Below are 18,932 nucleotides of genomic sequence, written 5' to 3'. Positions count from 1 at the left end.
CTTATCTCTGAAAGGTCTTGTATCGTTGGTTAGTTGCAACACAGAAAAAATACAATTATTACCCAATTTACTTCTTTATGTATTGGTCATTTGTACATTCATATTGTGCAAGTGCACTAACAAGAAGTGCAGCGGGGGGGGGGGGGAGTGCAGGAACAGGGTGGAAGGGCCAATGAGAAAGAGAGTGCCATGGGAGGCCAGCTGGATAGGGCCAACAAAAGCAGAGAGTGTAGGGGAAGGGTCCACAAGCATAGTGTGAGGTAAGGGGCTGGAATGGCACCAAGGGGTGCAGTCCAGCCAGACAAGTACAGGCGAGGGGCCCATGAGGGCAAGTGCAGGATGGGTCAGGGAGGGTAAGAATCAGGGGAGAACAAGTGCACAGATAGACTGTGCAAGAGGGGGCGGTGCCCTGTTTGACTCTGAAAGAACATGACCGCCAGTCTATCCCAGATGGGGAAAGTATCAGAGAAGGTGAAGGCGGGTGGACAAAGAGGGAGGAAGGTCTGGAGTAGCTTCCGGAATGTAAGGAGAACCGGCTCAAGTCTGAGAGGGGCAGGGAGGCCATTCCAGAGGGAGGAAGCTGCAGAGAGGGAGTTCTACCCACCACTCTCTACTTGGAAAAACATCTGGTTTGCAGAGAATCAGAGCTAGATGAGTAAAGGGCTCTAGCAGGGAGGTATATAGGGAAAGTGAGTTGGATGTAGTGGGGTAGGTCTTGTGGATGATGCAGATGGTCTTGAACATGATCCTGACAGCAACCGGGAGCGATTGGGGAGATGTAAGGGCTGGAGAGATGCAGTCCCTGGGCTTGAGGACAGGGATAAGTCTAGCAGTCCTATTCTGGATTAGTTCAATGGGGCGAAGGGAGGAATTAGACAGACTGAGGAAGAGGCTGTTGCACTAGTCTAGCCTGGGAAGAACCAGAGATCTGGAGACATTTAGTTTCTGGGGGAAGTTGAGGAAGGTGAGAATGCTTCTGAGGAGGTGCAGCTAAAAGTGGGCCTTCTTGGCCATGTCCGTGATAAGAGGAGAGAAGGAGAGAGAGGATGCAAAGATGATGCCAAGGTTTTTTTCTTCACATCAGGGTGATAGGAGGGCGCCCATGGAGGGTAGCAAGAGTGTGGGAGGGAAAGAGGGAGCAGAGGTCCCGATGAGAAGGATATCTCTCTTACTGGAATTAAGGGAGAGATCATTAGTAGTGCACCATGCATGAACAGCAGACAGTTATGAATGAGAGAGGCAGAGGAGGAGGCAGAGGAGGGTAGCTTGAAAGAGAGCTGTGTGTCATCTGCATAACACTGGCAATTAGGAGAGAAGTAGGAGATGAAATGGGCTAGAGGGGACAGGAAGATATTGAAAAGTGAGAGGATACGAGAGGTGGAGAGTGAGATGCTGGATAGAAAAGGGCCAAGTTGAACCTTGACGGTTGATCAGAGAGGAAGGAAGTCAACCAGTACAGAGCCAGGTCCATGATGCCAAGCGTGTCACGGAGCAGCTTTATCAGGGTGGCATGATTAAATGTATCAAAGGCAGAAGAAAGGTCAAGAAGGATGAAAACAGAACAAGAACTGGAGTTGAGATTAGTGAGCAAGTCTTTACGGGTGTTCAAGAGAGCAGTTCCCATGCCTCTGGCAGCTCTAAAGCCAGACTGGTGGTCATGAAGGCAACCAACAGATTCAGTGTGGTGGATAAGCTGGCTGATGGCCAGCTTCTCCAAGAGTTTGCCCAGGAAGGGGGTAGTGGAGATAGGGCAGTAGTTTGCCAGACAGGAAGGTTCAGCAGAATGTTTTTGAGGAAAGGGTACACAAGGGAGTGCTTGAGGAATGAGGGAAAAGATCCAGTGGCAAAGGAGTGATTGTAGAAATTGGCCAATGCTGAAGCAAGGGAGACAATATTTTCCTTGATAACTCTGGAGGAGTAGGGGAGCACCTGTTTGGATGAGACTTTCATAGAGCAGACTTGTCTAGAAACCTCATCAGGTGTTATGGGAGAATAAAGAGGGGAGTAGAAGGTGAGGGGTGGGCCAAGTGAGGCTTGAGAGAAGGTGAGGGAGAAGGATGTGGAGTAGAGGTGAGTGAGGAGGGATGTGCTGAGTTTTGGAAATGAAGTGAGAGGCCAGAGAAGTGCAGAGGGCCAGGAAAGGCAGGAGAGAAGAGGGGACTGCAGTTATGTTGGCAAGTTCCTTGCATATTTTGAAAGATTCAGCCATGTTGTTAGTGGCTGCGGAGATGCAGCCTTCGATATAGGCCCTCTTCTTAGAGCAGATAGCGAGTCTGTATTGTCTTTGGAGCAGGCCATTTTGTCAGAGGATGTGCACAAAGCCTGCCACTTCCATTCAGCCACTGATAAACGGGGCTGTCCAGACAAGGTTGTATCAAAAATATCTACTTTATTATTATCACAACAGACAGTTCTAGCAACATTGCAGAATACAACCCACCCTGTATAGGAATGCAGGGGACATACAGTTTCAAAGAAGGAAAAGGGATGCACTATGGATACTGACAGGAGGGTAGTCGGTATGGTTATTAACCACAACAGTTTAAGGTTTCTTGGCTTCATCACAAAGGGATCAATGGGTCTTAACATGTCTATAGGGGTCTCCTCGGAAGTACATGGGTGAGAGAACCACAGTCTACCTCATGCTGGAGGTGTTCTTGGTGCTTGACAGGGTCGAGTCGGCTTCAGGGCGCTTTGCAAGCTTCTTTGACAGAGTTTGAGATGGGAGTCAGCTGCAGGTATGAGGCAGCAAGATGATTCGGCAAGCGAAGCTGGACAAAAGGCTGAAGGCTGGCCTTCATGGTGGCTGGGGGTCAGGAATGGTGGCCTCAGTGCAGTTCGGTGGGCCTGAAGCACTAGTCGAGATGTCTCAGATGTCTAAGCGACTGCAGCTTGAAAGCCATCAGCGTTGCAGTCGGTTGCAGCTTGAGGAACTCGACTGGCTCAAAAATGTCCTTTAAGATGGATGTCAGTAGATGCTCACTGAGGCACTTCTCCCAGCTTCTTCAATGGGTTTGTGTTGTCCTTTAAGGCAGACGTCCCAAAGCTGAGTAGTGTGTTGCAGGCAGCTGCCTTGTCCTTAGTTGTAGGTTCAGAGACCTTCTGGCACTTCCTATCCAGAAAGCTTGCTGCGGAGCCTAGCAGGACATTCTGCGTGCTGGCTCGGTACCGGTTCTGTAGGGGCTGAAGGATGCTCTGAGTTCTGCATCTCCCTCTGTTCCATGGGAGATGTTTACGGGGGGCCTTCCTTCACTGACGGAAGATGTAAGGCAGACTGTACCATCAGCCAGGGTCCAAGGTTGAGTTCTTCTTTGTTACTTCAAGTGAGGTCTTCAGATGATGGGTCACAGTGATTGGTGTAGGCTAAGCATACCTTAATGAGCCAATCCTGGGGCCCCCTACCATCAATCTTCTGCATGCGTGAGGTCGTAACCATAGTGTTTTGCAACAGGAAAGGTAAAAGAGTGAAAACAGGAACAAGGTGTGCCCCAGAACTAAAATGGCTGAAAATATCTTTCAACAGAAAGAGGTCTGGCAACACTACCTTGTGATACTAAGTCCCACCCATCTTCCTATCTGCTGTTGATCAAAGAGTCTCTCTGGTTAATGGATCCCTCTGTGGTTCTTGATTAAAACTGCTGGTCTCCGATGAAGTTGGGGCTAGACCAGACTATCTGGCTCCTCCAAACCACATTCTTGTATGTTATGAATGGGATCCACCTAGCGGATTGGCCAACTGTATACAAAAGACCCAGACATGACAGTTCAGTGCCATAGATACTGAGAGGCGGGAGCTGGCTTCAGGTTGATACAGTTGCATATTAAAGGTTGTTGGGTTTTCTGCCTCCTTTGTTATCCTTTGCAGCCAGCCCCACTTGTGGGCCCATTTGAAACACCCCCTGTTGGTATGAGAATCGCTACCACCAGCTGCAGGGACTAACAAAAGAGCAGGGCAGATCCATGGAGGCTTTGTTATTTAATCAGGCTGACCATGGAAAGGGGAAGGTTGGCCCTCCCCCTTCACAGAGATGACTTTGTGCACCCCTTGGCTGTCATATTCCAACTAAATATAACAGCGGCAGACAGTGCTCGTAGGCGTTGTCCAGATCAGAGTACCCAGGTCTATGCTTTCTTGTGGTGTGAGAAAAGGAATATGTGTGTGTATATTAGCCCCACACATTTTTCTGAGGTTGGTCTACCATCATTGCATTTAATGAAACATTTCAAAAAAGCCCAGGCGAGCACACAAGCACCATGCGCATTGTCGAATTCCTCACAATGACAAAGAGCTGTGAGGCATGGACCTGTCAAATTTCTCAGCTTGTGGAGCAGAGTATTGACATTTGTACGTGGCAGCAGCAAACACACAGAGGCAGAGGACAAAACCCTGCCCATATGAAGCCCAAAGTCTTAACTGCAAAGGGGTGGAGGAAGGGGGGCATTTGCTCTATGAGTTAAAAGTGCAGCCAAAAGTAGTTGTATTAGCTATGCAGATGGGCGCAAACCAAAACATCTACCCAGGCCCACTCAGTGCGCAAGCATGCCCACCTATTCTGGGTTATTGTCCAGGTGCAAGTGCGCTTGTATTGCTAGTAGTCGATTTTAATCTATTTCACAAACGGTTGTATTTCACTAACCAGTTGAGTAGGAAAAGCTAGCGAAGGAAGGCATACTTGTTTCCGTGGTAGCTTGTAAATACGGCCCGTGACTAATGCGTTCGAATAACGGACGAATTATTGACCAAAGGGAAAGAGGTTATAAGCTAAAAATAAACAGAGTGATAGTAGGTAGGAGGGGTGGAATGCAGGTACAGGGACCACCCCTAAAGCAAAAAGAAAGGAAGAATAAACGAGACCAAACCACAACGTTTTTCAGGAAGAGGCAGACTGGGCCAGATTACAGAAACTTTGCACTGGTGCAAGTGCAAAGTTGCACGGTATTATCACTAGGGCAAAGTTTGCCCTATTTTTTAAAACACTGGGACATATGAGAAAACTATTGCGCCATGACGTGCAGTTTGGCATGCTATAGGCATCCGGGCAAAAATTGCCCTTGGGTAAAAAAGATAGATTTTCACTGCATTATTGCAACATGGCAAAGTTTGCCCTAGTGCTAATATGGAATAGTATTAGCACTAGAGCAAACTTTGCCCTGGGAAAAAACACATCCAAAATGTATCTTTCTTGCACTAGGGCAATTTTTGTCCAGGTGCTTATACAATGCCAAGGTGGAGTTGTCATGGTGCAATAGTTTTCTAATATGTCCTAGTGTTTCTAAAAATAAGGCAAACTTTGCCCTAGTGCTAATACCGTGCAATTTTGCCTTTGCACTGGTGCAATGTATCTGTAACCTGGCCCCTAGATATGCACTTTTTGACATGCGCATTTGCGCAAGCTTGTGCACTCTTTGTGGCTGGATAGACGTGCAGTTTAGCAGCACCGCTTCCAACCTCTGGTGGCCTGCCACCGCGCTGGCTGGAACTGAGTCCAGCTTGGAACAGGGTCTGGGAACAAAGCGCAGACCTGGAAAATTATATCCAGCACGTCCCCACCACCGTGCAGTGCTCAGCACAGCAAGCACGCCTGGCAAACTGAGGAAAGCCTTGGAGATTTCGCCCACAAAAATCATTTTGAAACAATGTGTAAAATCAATGCATTTCACAACACATGTTCCTTCCCCACATGTTGTGACACAAAAGCCACTGTACTCTTAAGCAAAATGAATGAAGAGTAGGAGGTGGTGAGGGGCGTCACTGCAGCAATTAACAGAAAAGAATAGCTTTAAAAGCAAGCCTCGCGGAAAATCAGTGCGGTTCTCACAATTCTAATCTATTATTGCGCGGATAATCTAAAGAGTGGGCCTGGACAGTGCGTCCTCTGTCGACTCGCTCTTTTTAGCACCTGCAAGGCGGTGTTGACATTGAGCAGCATAGGTTCCTAGTGCGCGTATTTGAAAGCATGTTCTCAGCAAGATAAAAGGGGCGTGGGTATGGCAAGGCCCACAAACATTTTAATACACCACAAAAGATTATGAAGGTTAGGTGGGATTTTTCAAGTAGCCAATGAAGAGAGTGGTGGAGGGGGGCAGATAACCCTACACACACTTTCTGAGAAAATTCACCACGACTAGCGTTGTGAATGCCCAGGTGCTTATCCAACACATAAGAAGGCCTTACAATGTAAAATGCAGTGGCAAAGTCCCATCCTGAGCTGATTAAAGTGTCTACCACCAAATGGTCGGAGTCCATTGAAATATAACGGATTAACTGTTTGAGCTGCCAAAGTTGAAATAAAGGCCTCACACATGGTTAGAGTTACTTGGGCTTTAAGCAGGGGTGGACTGGTGTTTGGGAGATTTCTCACACAAGTGCTAAATTCCCCCTACCTTAGAGCCCTCCAGCTCTTTTGCTATATTTTGGGGCTTTGAACTTTTCATTTTGATGTGTGTTTTACTTTTGTGTTCTTTGGTTATGGAGTTTTAAAACAAATCCATAGGTATCATCTTTTTCTATTTGTCACACAGCACCTTCAGTGCAGTGGCACATGGATGTCTTTCAGACTTCCCAAGGTTTAAATACCTTCTCTGGGACTGACTACTGTCTCCCAGAACACATACAGTCAAATTGACTTCACTAGTCTCTTTAAATTTACTGACCCAGCACACACTATCTTCCTATAAAGTGCTGGAGGGGTTGCCTAGCTTCCCCTGAGTCAAAACACTCATGTAACAGTCATATGTTACCCTTTCCTACTTTAAATGGCTGGTGGTAACAACAGTAGCTAAAAATCGGGTCAGCCATGTTTTTCAATATGGCGCCCAAGACCTATCTGTAAAAACAGACTCCGGTCGACTTTTTTCACCATTCCTTTTAGGAAAGGTCCTTCTTGTGTTTGTCTCTTTGCGCCAAACCAGGTTTGGTCCCTTTGTTCATTGGCCTTTGGCGGGCTTCAGTGCTGAAGCCCTCCTCAGGCGCCAGGGTGCCTGGGGTGGACAGGATGTGAGGGAGATTCCCAAAACTCCCTGTGCTTAGTCGCTTAGTCTCCTAGGAGACCTGAATGTACTCTTGCGTGATTGGCTGGCAAGGACAGCCACCCTGCCATGTGTGTGCCAGTCAGGCTAGAATGAATGGGGGGAAAACTATTTAAAAGCAGGTCTCTGGGACTTGGATAGAAGAGTCGACCACTGGAACGAAAGAACAGAAGATGAGCTGAAGGAAGAGGACTGCTGCAACTCCTGGACGACCGGTGAAGCCCTGCTGCAGGTCCGAATTGCCTGAAACTCCATCGACAGAGAAGCCCTTTAAGGTTAACTAATTCCCTTGAGTTTGGTGGGAACAACAAACTCTCAAGCCACCTGGACACCGTCCCGAGTGCTATTGAAAACCGGATAGCCAGAGGGAAGGAAACCAGCTTGTGGACTTTAAGGTACCTACACCTTAAAGCGATGTCTTGCTAAAGCTTTTGGCCTCATCCCTGGGCAGTGCAGGAACCTCCCGACGTCCTCCTTCTTGTCCCCCTGACTGAAGCTCAGGAACAGCAAGATCTGTTTGAACTGCCAGGAGCAAATGCCTCAGCTACAGCTCTTCTTCAGTAACAAGGTACTGTGCAAACGCAGTCTGGAAATCTTTTCGGCCATCGAGAAAGTGCGTGAAACATTCCTCAACTACGAAGGCTTGTCCTTCCCTAAATATTCGTCAAACATTTCGCCTAACCAAATTCTTCTAATCTCCGTGGCAAAGACTTAACCGTTATCTACCAGAACTGTGCTATCCCATGCAAAAGACTCTGAACCATTGAGTTTGGCCAGGCCTATTGAGAATAATTGCTGGTTGTATTTAACTGAAACCCTTTGCCCTGCCGATGAATGTATTTGGTCTGTCTATTCTTATAACCTTGTCTTTTTACGCCTTTATTAAGTATTTACTCCTATCTTTTGTTCCGTGACTCTCGATAGCAGCTTGTCTGTCCCCCCTCCTCCCCCCTTGTTCTCTTCCTCCCCCCCCTACTTTCAAATTTGTCACCGACATTTTTGTTCAGTATCGTGCCTTGTTCTCCTTTCCCCTCCGTACCCTTGCCCCCCCTCCCACCCCTCCTCTTGTTACCACCTGCACTGCGTAAATTGTCGTCAGACATAGTAATGTTACTGCTTGCTTTGTTCTCCTCCTATCCATTACCTCTTGCCTTACTTGTTCTATGCACTTGCACTATCAGAAATGTCGACAGGCCTATTATGATAGTTATTTTTACATTCTGTACTGCTTCAAGGACTTTGCTGAATGTAACTGTATTTTCCTTTGCTCCCCCCCTCCTTGAAGCGCTTTGAAACACGTTGTGTATAGGCGCTATATAAATAAACTATCATATCATATCATATTTGAAGTGCCATTTTGCTCCCACTTCAGGAGAGCTAAACTTGTTCATTTACTTACCGGTTGTGTATTTGTGGTTTATTAGTGTGTGATATTGAGCTGCTCTTGCTAGTGTAATGTTTTGGAACTGACTGTGTAAATAAATGTATATTCTTTTACCAAGAAACTTTGAGTAAGTGTATATTTAAATCACTGTATTTGTGGGTCCTTTGTGTAACTTGTTCTACTGCTCACTTAAACTCTTGAGATAAGTCTGGCTGCTCAGCCACTACTACCACATAACTGTGTAGTACAGGGTTGTACCAAAGGTGAAATTGTACTGATGCTATTAGTCTTAATTGCATGTAGTGTTCCCAAAGGCTACTGCATGTGATTCTGCCTAACAACTGGGAGCCAAAAGCGGCCCTGGAAATGTCTTTCAAAGTGGCCCTGTATTACATCATGCGAGCAAGCACAAGCCCACAAAAAAAGATGCCTGTAGTGTACAGACCCATTAGAAAATCTCCAGAGTTCCCTGCAGGCCAGTGTAGCACAGGCTTTATGGCAGAAGTATTATTTCAAAAGGACTACCAGATTCTCAACTCGGAGAAGAAGGCTGCTCCCATCCCAAACACTCCAAGGGGAGTTCAGAACGTTCTCTGCAGGATTGAGAAGATGGGGGGATAAGCAGCAATGCCGGAATCTTAGCAGCATTACTCCTGAGCTTGCTATATCCACAGCCATTGGTGCACCTTTGACTGAGACCACCAGCAGGAACATCCTGTGAGTTGCCTATGTGCAGAAAAGTGTATGTACAATCGGAATAGGAATTAAAGAAGAGGTCTTGCTCTCTCAGAAGTTCGAGGTTTGGGAATAGGCAGATATCAACAAGAAGGGGAGATAGAAAGTGCTCTGTTGGATAGAAAGTGCCCTCACCCCATACGGTGTCCAGTCAATTGGTCGACAGCAAACTGGTCGACAGCAATTTGGTCGACACCATTTGGTCGAATGCCAAATGGTCGAATTTTTTTTTTTTATTTTATATATGTGTTTTGTGGGTTTTCGTGTGGGGAAAAAAAAAAAGAAAGAAAAAAAGGGGGTTAAAAACCAAAAAAGGGGTAAAAAAAAAAAAAAAAAAAATTCGACCATTTGGCATTCGACCAAATGGTGTCGACCAGTTGTCCTGTCGACCAAATGTTTTCGACCAATTGACTGGTAACCCCCCATACCACTTCAATTGGGTAGAGATAAAATAGTCCAGTTTCATTTTGTGTTGCGGGTTAGAAAGAAAAAAGCAAAATAACACTACAGATTCTTGATCAATAGAGTATGGTTTACAATATCAAATGCAGAACAGGGATCCAGCATTATCAAAATAAATATGGCACCCCCATGTGTAATGGGGGAGATCTACCAGGACATCAACCAGTGCTCTCTCAATCCCCTGTTCAGGATTGAAATCAGACTGGCCTTGGTCCTGTATTAATATGTAGTTTTTAAAAATCAGAGGATCCTAAAACAGAGAACTAAGGACAGATTATTTCAACAATCTATAGACTATTCGCTTGGACAATGAAGGATTAACAAACTAAGTAACCTAGAGTGCAAGCATTGGAAGCATTTGATTTAGCGACACAAGCAGAGATCATTTCTTCTAACATGCAAGTTGACTTTAGTGCTTCTAAAAGCACACGGCTTTCAGGGACTGCAACCGGTAAGAATTAATTACTTAAATAATTAATTAATTATACTGTGCCAGATCACCACCATATTGTTCTGAAAGCGTGTAAACCATGCCCAGGTTTAAGGCATATTGTGTCCCAGCCACAAGGTTCACAGGACCTTAGGCTACTTGCAGGAAGTGACCTGAAAATAATATGGGATACAAGAAATGATAAGTTAGGCAGGCAGTGCAGAAAGAAAGGAGGGCAGCTTGAGTAGGTGTGAGAATTAATAATTGAAGGGCTGATAAAAATGTATTGTAAATTAGTATGTATAGTGTGGGTACATGAGGGGCTCGAGATATGCTCAGTCTGTCCTAATGATTCTTTGATCAAGGTTGACCAGTATTCTCCATTGGGTAGGCCGTGACTTTTAAACACGTCTGGATAGAAACGCTGCAAAGGGCCAAGTACGACCAACTCCTACATATATGTGTTGTTTATGTGAGGATGGAAGATAATATGAAGGAGTAGGGGGGCAAGAGTAAAAATAAGAAGGTAGAACAGGCAAACAGAGCAGACCAGTAATTCCACATTTCTAAGGGGGTCATTACGAGGTTGGAGGTAATGGAAAAAGATGCCGGTAAAGGATTACCGGCATTTCATACCGCTCTGGGCTATTCCGACCTAAGAACCCAGTATTAGAGGCACCTTATTAGCGGTGCCTCTAATAGCGGCAAGGGCGCGGGCACGCGGGCCTTCAGGCCTGCAATACCGGTATGCCGCTAATGGGAGGACATATAAGTCAGGCGGACATGCAAATACCGGCATCATGAAGGCGATAATAGGGGATACCGGCATGCCAGTAATACCAGCATTGCGAAGCACCCGTAAACTGCTATGTGCAATGTTCCCAACTGCCACAGGTTCACACAATCAGCACAGGTGGAGGGAATGGAGTCTGGGCCAGCACAAAAGGAGCACACCCACACACCATACTCCTTCCCACACCAAAATGATTCCACTAGTAGTAGCAATACTGGGGCTGGAGGACATGCTTGCATTGCTACACCAGCAACAACAACAGCAGGCACCACAGAGGAGACGCAGGAGGAGAAGGAGGGTGAGACAGCCCCGGCATGCCCCACCAGTGCAGCCAGTGCTACCACGCAGACAGCCCCCAATCCCTCGAATCAGAGCCAGTCCATTCAACTTAACCCCTGAGCGCCTGGACCGGGACACTATCACCACTATTGTGGACATGATACACAACGACATTGTCAGGCTCATTGAAATATGCACTGCCATCCCCCCCTCTACTCAAGGTAGTGTCAGTGTTCCACTTCCTTTCCACAGGCACCTACCAGCACACAGTGGGGCACATGCATGGCATATCACAACCATCATTTTCACGCATGCTGAACCAAGTACTGGATGCCCTCCTGAAGCACAAAAGGGACTACATATCCCTACCACGGACTCCCCAGAAGATTTTTGATACAAAAGTTGGCTTCCATGCACTGACAGGCATGCCGAATTGTATAGGTGCCCACAACTGCACCCACATGGAGTTGGTGGTCCCGCATGCAAAGGAGGCAGTGTACCGCAACCGCAGCAATACCACTCCATCAATTTGCAGATTGTATGTGACGCCAGCAAGATCATCACACATTGGTATGCCCGATATCCCGGATCAACTCATGACTCAATGGTCATGCTGAACTCCACGCTACCACGCTACATAGAGCGGCATGCAGGACGACGTGCCTGGCTGCTTGGTAAATTGCATGACAGGCACATGGCAGTGAAATGGGGGGATAGATGCACACAAAACCATGGTGTCATTGTTGATGTGACAGCACGATGTGCACATCACAAAACACTGTGCCCCAAAGCATCCCTAACTGAACATGACAACCAAATCCCATAGCAATGAAGTCAGCTGGACACCTATCACAACATGGCAAACTTAAAAACACCCCACATCCCACAACACATCCACCACCCATCATCGTACCTCACCCTCCGTAACACAATCGAGCAACATGCTGCGAATAATCACTCTGTAAATATGTCTTCAGCAAATCACTACACAGGACATGCATCCATGGGAGTGCACTGAACAAAATAACCAAGGGAATCCACAGCTTGTCACAGGACCACCACCACCCCAGAAGTGCAGCATGTCACCATCGTAATAATCTGTGCTGAATGCCTAAAATTGCAGAGCCTACTGCCAACGCTGCCAGCTAGAAAATCATACAGAACACAACACATTACTAATTTCACACAAACACAGGGCGTTCAAGGGACCTTTTCAAGGCTATCATTGAACATACATGTAAGGTAGTGAGAATTTGTGATAAGTGAAGTAATTGTGACACATGTGGGTTAAAAACATACATGAGTTTTTAGAGAAACAGAAATAGGAGGTGGCCCGGTCGTCATAACAAATAGATGTATGTGAAAAATACAGGTGATATACCACATATTGCAATTACAGAGCCATCATGAGTATAATTATTTATGTTTTAAGGTTAAAAACCGGAGAGAGAATGGTGTGGAAGCTTAGTGTTTTGGGGTGAAGATAAGCATAATACCTGCATGAAAGGTCAATATTCACGTTGTGCTTATGTGCTGTTCTTATCTAAAGCAATTGTTATGTCAGGCCCACTGTCAATTCTAGGGCTGTTTTTGCAGTCCTGGTTAGGCTGGGGAGAGATGGCATGTATATAGGGTTAAAAGAAGGGGCGGAGGGTGTGAAGATCAATGATACCCCTGTGTGCCTTGTGCCTCTTTGTGCCTGTGACGGTGCCTGTGTATACATGTGGCTGTGACTGTGATGTGTCATTAAATAAGGTCCATGTTTAATCGCGTTGATGCTGGAATTGTGGTTACAGCTGGCAGTGGTGTAGTCCCTCGACGAATTATCGTAATCATAGTCCCTGCAGGTGGTCCCAAGTGGATTAGCGAGTCAGAGCAGATGCGAAGGACTTGGGAGTCCCAAGCCGCTATTTCTGCATATTTGGCAATAACGGGGCTATGGATGCTGTAACAACAAAATTGGAATCCATTTGTTGCTTGCAGGTTACGTGCCCAGGCGGGCATTGATTCGACAAAACCCAGTCGGGTTTGGGTGATTGAGTGCCGGGCCAGAGTTAAGTAATGACAATTGCGTGTGAGACAAGGTGCAGTGTCTCAGGAATTCAGACCCTAAGTATCTTAGTTAAGCCAGTGCATGAGTGTGGGGTAATGCTCATCGAGCAATATATGTCCTGATGGGGCAAGGGAGCAGTGACTCGGGGGCCGTTGGGGACATGGAGTGAGAGGTTGTGGCCTCCGTGTAGCTTACCGGTTCAGTCCATTGGCCGTCGCAGTGCGCATTACACTCCTATTGGGGAGACTGTTGCTGGTGAGTCCTGTCAGTATATTTATTGGACATGCGCACCTGGGCCCGCTCTACCAGCCTGCATGCATGTGTCCACGGGTAGTGTTGGAGAAAGGTCCGCGGAGTGAGCAGCAGAGTGAGGTCGCAGACAGCGGCAGACCGGAGTCTTTCTGCTGTTTCTCCACTTTTTTTTTCCCAGCGTGCCCAGCTACAAAGAGGCCTCCCACCTGCGGAGCGGCCGCGGAGTGAGCAGCAGAGTGAGGTCGCAGACAGCGGCAGACCGGAGTCTTTCTGCTGTTTCTCCACTTTTTTTTTCCCAGCGTGCCCAGCTACAAAGAGGCCTCCCACCCGCGGAGCGGCCGCGGAGTGAGCAGCAGAGTGAGGTCGCAGACAGCGGCAGACCGGAGTCTTTCTGCTGTTTCTCCACTTTTTTTTTCCCAGCGTGCCCAGCTACAAAGAGGCCTCCCACCCGCGGAGCGGCCGCGGAGTGAGCAGCAGAGTGAGGTCGCAGACAGCGGCAGACCGGAGTCTTTCTGCTGTTTCTCCACTTTTTTTTTCCCAGCGTGCCCAGCTACAAAGAGGCCTCCCACCCGCGGAGCGGCCGCGGAGTGAGCAGCAGAGTGAGGTCGCAGACAGCGGCAGACCGGAGTCTTTCTGCTGTTTCTCCACTTTTTTTTTCCCAGCGTGCCCAGCTACAAAGAGGCTTCCCACCCGCGGAGCGGCCGCGGAGTGAGCAGCAGAGTGAGGTCGCAGACAGCGGCAGACCGGAGTCTTTCTGCTGTTTCTCCACTTTTTTTTTCCCAGCGTGCCCAGCTACAAAGAGGCCTCCCACCCGCGGAGCGGCCGCGGAGTGAGCAGCAGAGTGAGGTCGCAGACAGCGGCAGACCGCGGTTTGAGCGTGGACTAAGGGAAAAGCCACCGACATGGATATATACTCGTGTACTGATGAGCCTGTGAGGACTACTGCTGCACTGCTCTGTGTGAACGAACAGTCAACTACAAGGGCGGAGTTACCCCAACCAGGTACGGCACCCCTTACCCATCATATGTGGGGAGCGGTGGATCCCGCTGATTTTTCAGCTCTTCCAGCTGCTCGTCCGCTGTCTCCGCCTCTCATGCCGGAAAAGTCCCCCCTCCACGAAACCCGTTTTTCCGTTACCCTACCTACTTCCCTTATCCCTTCCCCGCCTTTCCCTCTCCTTACCTGTTCGATTTTGGAGGCGGAGGCGGAGACTGTAACAAACCAGCGGGTACTCAGGCCTTTGAAGGAGTCTTGTCCGGGAAGAGGACCCCTTCGGAAGCGCGGAGAGAAGAGCACTGCTCTCAAGCGGGTTCCGAAGCGCACTATCTCGTCTGGTCAAGCAGAGCCTTCTGAGACACCTAAACTCAAGACCGCGAGACTCCTGCTGGACACTTCCTGCAACGAAGTGTCCTGCCGCATACTGGAAATGGACCAAGGCAGGCCTTCGCTCTTGATGGACCTGAGAGACAACTCGCTAGCAGAGACTCAGCGGGGAAGAACTATCGTACCGCCGATGCTGCCCCCCGGAGATGAACGTGTGTGCCAAGAGGGGGAGGTGAGCCAGATTACCAGAAATCGCACAGCTTGTGATCCATTGCCTACTGCGGAAACGAATTGCAACAGCCCCAAGAGAGAAAAAGATCAACCTGAGGCACTTGTGGGACAACGCCCAAGGACGATAGCGACCACCGACGACGAGTCTTCAAAACACCTAAATATCAAGGACAGTGACCAAGACGCTACGCCCAAGCTGTTGGGGCCTGCAACGAGAATCCTATGTGCTGCGCAAATTCATACTGCATCAGCACTAGATAATCAACAGCGTCACGCAAAGGAACCCGGGCTGATGATGTCCGGGGCTAATGATAAATCTGGAGAAGCACACAACTGCAAAATTGCCCATCGAAATCCGGCGGTTTTTGATCACTCAGAGGATGGAACTACTGAGGATATCGAAACCGCTGCGGAACCGGGCACTGTAACTAAGACCCTGGTAAAACCGACCGTCGCATACTTTCAAATGAAAACCCAATCGAAAAAGCAACAAGAAAAAACGGGAACGGACAACGAGAGGCTGGACATTTCATCCTTAACGACGATCTGCAAACCGCACCGCTACAATCATAACAAAGCGAGAAGCAGAATGGCCCCAAGACCGAAAGCTCCATCAAAAAAGAAACTAGGGCCAAAAACCGGTCCCATCAAAGGCGGCATAGTGGCAGCCATGAACGACTTTTTTAGATTGAAATTGGAGGCAAATCTAAATCAAGGTCACGAGCTGTCCGACAATGAAATTCTTGAGAGTCTGGGCGAAGCAGAAACAAATATATCAAGATCTGAGTGCCTTATTACAGAGGCCACTGCGAATCCAGACTCAATGATCAGTCTATCAGATAAAGCACAAGGAGGGTCCTCTACCCCCCTAAGATGGCATTATTCTAACAATCACAAGAAGAGGTCTGAACTTAGTGAGTCAATGGGAAAGCCCACTGAAATATGTTCCCAAGCTCTACTAGAGGCTGAACTAAGGACAGAAAAGGAGAGAACTGAAGAAGAGATCTTGACCCCAGAGTCGAATACATACTTACACGAAACTACAATCATAGAAGGTAGCTCTACCAAAGAACCACGAGATATGGATATGAAAAGTGTTAAGAACAAGAGTCCACAAGCCGACGAGAAGCTAGTGATAGACGTCGGAGCAGTGTTGCTTCCAGTCGAACAAGGCCCAATCGTTTCCCCAAAGGAACATGAGATCAACAGGGAAAAAACAAACCTACTGCCTCGAGCACGATCTGTGACGCGGTGTTCTGAAGAAACTCAGCGGTCTCCTTCACTAAACCTCGTGCAGCAAAATATGGACCAATCAACATTAATGTCGTCAGTGACGATAGCAATGGCACCATTCACAAAGATGTACGAGACCATTAACGACACGCTTCGGGACCAGATGTATATGCTCTCAGCAATGCAATCTAAATTGCAATATTTGGAAGGTTACATAATGGGAACCCAAAACCCCGAAAGGGAAAAAACCACGCAAAAAAAAGGACAGGCTCCATCCTGCAGCTGCGTTATTGCCTATGGATTCCATCCTCCAGCTGAGGAACCAGAGAACAAACAATCACAAAATCCCATTACGGATCAGATAGCCCCCGTTATCAGACAGGACGAAACGGTTGAGCCACTGGCTCACGACGACAGAACCACCTACATCCCCAACATCGAACAAGGCGAAGAGCCACTGGACGATATTATTGCTATCCTTGACGAAGGAGAGAACTATATGGTGACGGAAAATGAAGCAGGCACGTCGGGGGCAAATCAAGAAACAGCTAATCCCTTTTCCTACATCCAGACCGGGGGAAAATTGGGGAACCCCAGTAAAAACACCATTGTAAAGCCAAAGAACTTTACATTTGGAATATTCTCGCAACAAAAATCAATTGTCAACCAAACTTCGAAGAAGGATGTGAACAGACCAACCACTTCTTTGGTCCCTCAAATACCTCCGAAGCAGTCAAAGGTTGCCGTTAGGAAAAACGGTCTTACAAAGAGAGCAGTGAAGAAAACAGTTACTCGAACTACTGAGGAGAGTGAAAAGCGACCCAATCGTGCAAAGGAAAAAGAACCAGTCCTCATGGTTCTGGAGCAATTAGACGGGAGTATTGCTACTGGGGACGAGACAGGATCCGAAATTCATCCACCAAAATCGTCAAAGAGAAAGATCCATAGAGCGATCATGGACTCTCCCAAAAATGAACCGCCGCACAAGGTCTTTATGTACGAAATTCCCGATTCTCCAATAGAAGCAACAATGAAAACTCATAGACCGCAAAAAGTAGACTATATATCCTCCCGGAGCTCAAGGCCTAGCATCCAGAAAGAACAAAGACCAATCGAGAGACGTAGACATGACACAAACATATGGAAGGAAAACAAAACCCGGTCTATTCCGGCTTACACTCGAGGACAGGTGGACATAGGAGAGCGGAAAAAGGCTCGTAAATCTAGCCTCGAAAACAAAAAAAAGACCTCAGATCCTTACCTCCAATATATCACCGAGGTGAATCAGAAAAAAAAAGGAGAAAGCATATTAGAACAAGACCAAGAACGGAAAAAAGCAGCAAAGCAAATCCTAACCGCCCATATGCTAAGACTGAAAAATATCAACTCAAAGCAAGAGGATATAACTATGAACAGATCAAATATTCTAAAAATTCTGACTCGAATTACAAGCCTGAAGCAGATTGGAAACAAAGACCTGTGGATAGTAGAACCAAGTACCATCGGGAGAACTGACTATTCTTATATACATCTCCATTCGGAAAATACTAAACGATACATACTGAGAGAATCCGAAAACCTACTTTCCATGGGATTTGAACTAACGGATCCCAAACAGGCCAACATAAAAAAGGACCTATCTACGCGAACCGAAAGAGTCAAGAGAAACACAGAGGCCACCCCGCAAAAGAGCACTAGATACATCAGCAAAATGCCTCACGCACAACCTGGCCGAACGAACCGAAGTCCACCGAATCTAAGAAACGGAGCGGATAACCAGAAAGAGAGAAAAAGATCTGAGATAACTCCTCAAAAAGACACGCACCGGGAACAAAACACTCTACGAATCAAACGACTCCAACATTCCAATCGCAATAACTGGTCTCCCAACAACGATGACAGACTAAGTTCAAATGAAGTGGAATCTTGGACATGGCACAGAACCGAAGTTTCAAGCCACAAAAATTACTAGCAACGATCGAGAGGAATGAAGACCTCTATGTGCTCGGGAAAGCCAAAAGAACGAAAAACACAATCTCCATTGCCACATCCATTAAGATTTGGCAGTTGGAACACGAGAGGTTTTGTACACTTAACAAGAGAAACCGATGTTAATCTGGGAAATTTCGATGCACTTTGTCTCCAGGAGACTTGGCTAACCACTAAACCCCAACTAGATGGTTACGACATAGCTTTCACGCGTGCTAGAAAAGGTGAATCAGGAAGACCATCAGCTGGCCTCATTATCGCCATTAAAGCAGGATCAGGCCTGGAAATTTTCAAAATACTACAAACTCCTTATTGGATACAAGCCGTGCTTCTTACAAGAAAATCCTTCACACTGAATCAAAAGGAAAGCTCGATTCTTTTGGTCAACGTCTACTGGAACCCTCAGGTAACATCCAACGAAGACCTCCTCAACGAACTCCAAAACGCTTTTGAGGAAGCACAGAAGACATGGGATGATCACAGTACCATTATAGGCGGGGATTTCAATGCCATATGCGAAGGAATTGGCAACCGCTCTACATCGCTAAACCTAAAGTCTCCCCTGCGGGAGAGAGGTATTTTTCTGGACAAGATCATGGCCGAACGAGACATGCACAATCTTCACTGGCAGCGAAACAAAGCTAATCTGGCAATTCCTTCATGGCAACGAGACAATCAAAAAGGAACAATAGACCATATATTCGTCTCGAGAGACATCTTGCCAGAGATTTGCTCCTT

Source organism: Ambystoma mexicanum, chromosome 2p (assembly GCF_040938575.1).
Source record: "Ambystoma mexicanum isolate Mex_15411 chromosome 2p, UKY_AmexF1_1, whole genome shotgun sequence".
Classification (NCBI taxonomy): domain Eukaryota; kingdom Metazoa; phylum Chordata; class Amphibia; order Caudata; family Ambystomatidae; genus Ambystoma; species Ambystoma mexicanum.
The sequence above is the reverse complement of the archived record's forward strand: the minus strand, read 5'-3'. Positions refer to the sequence as shown.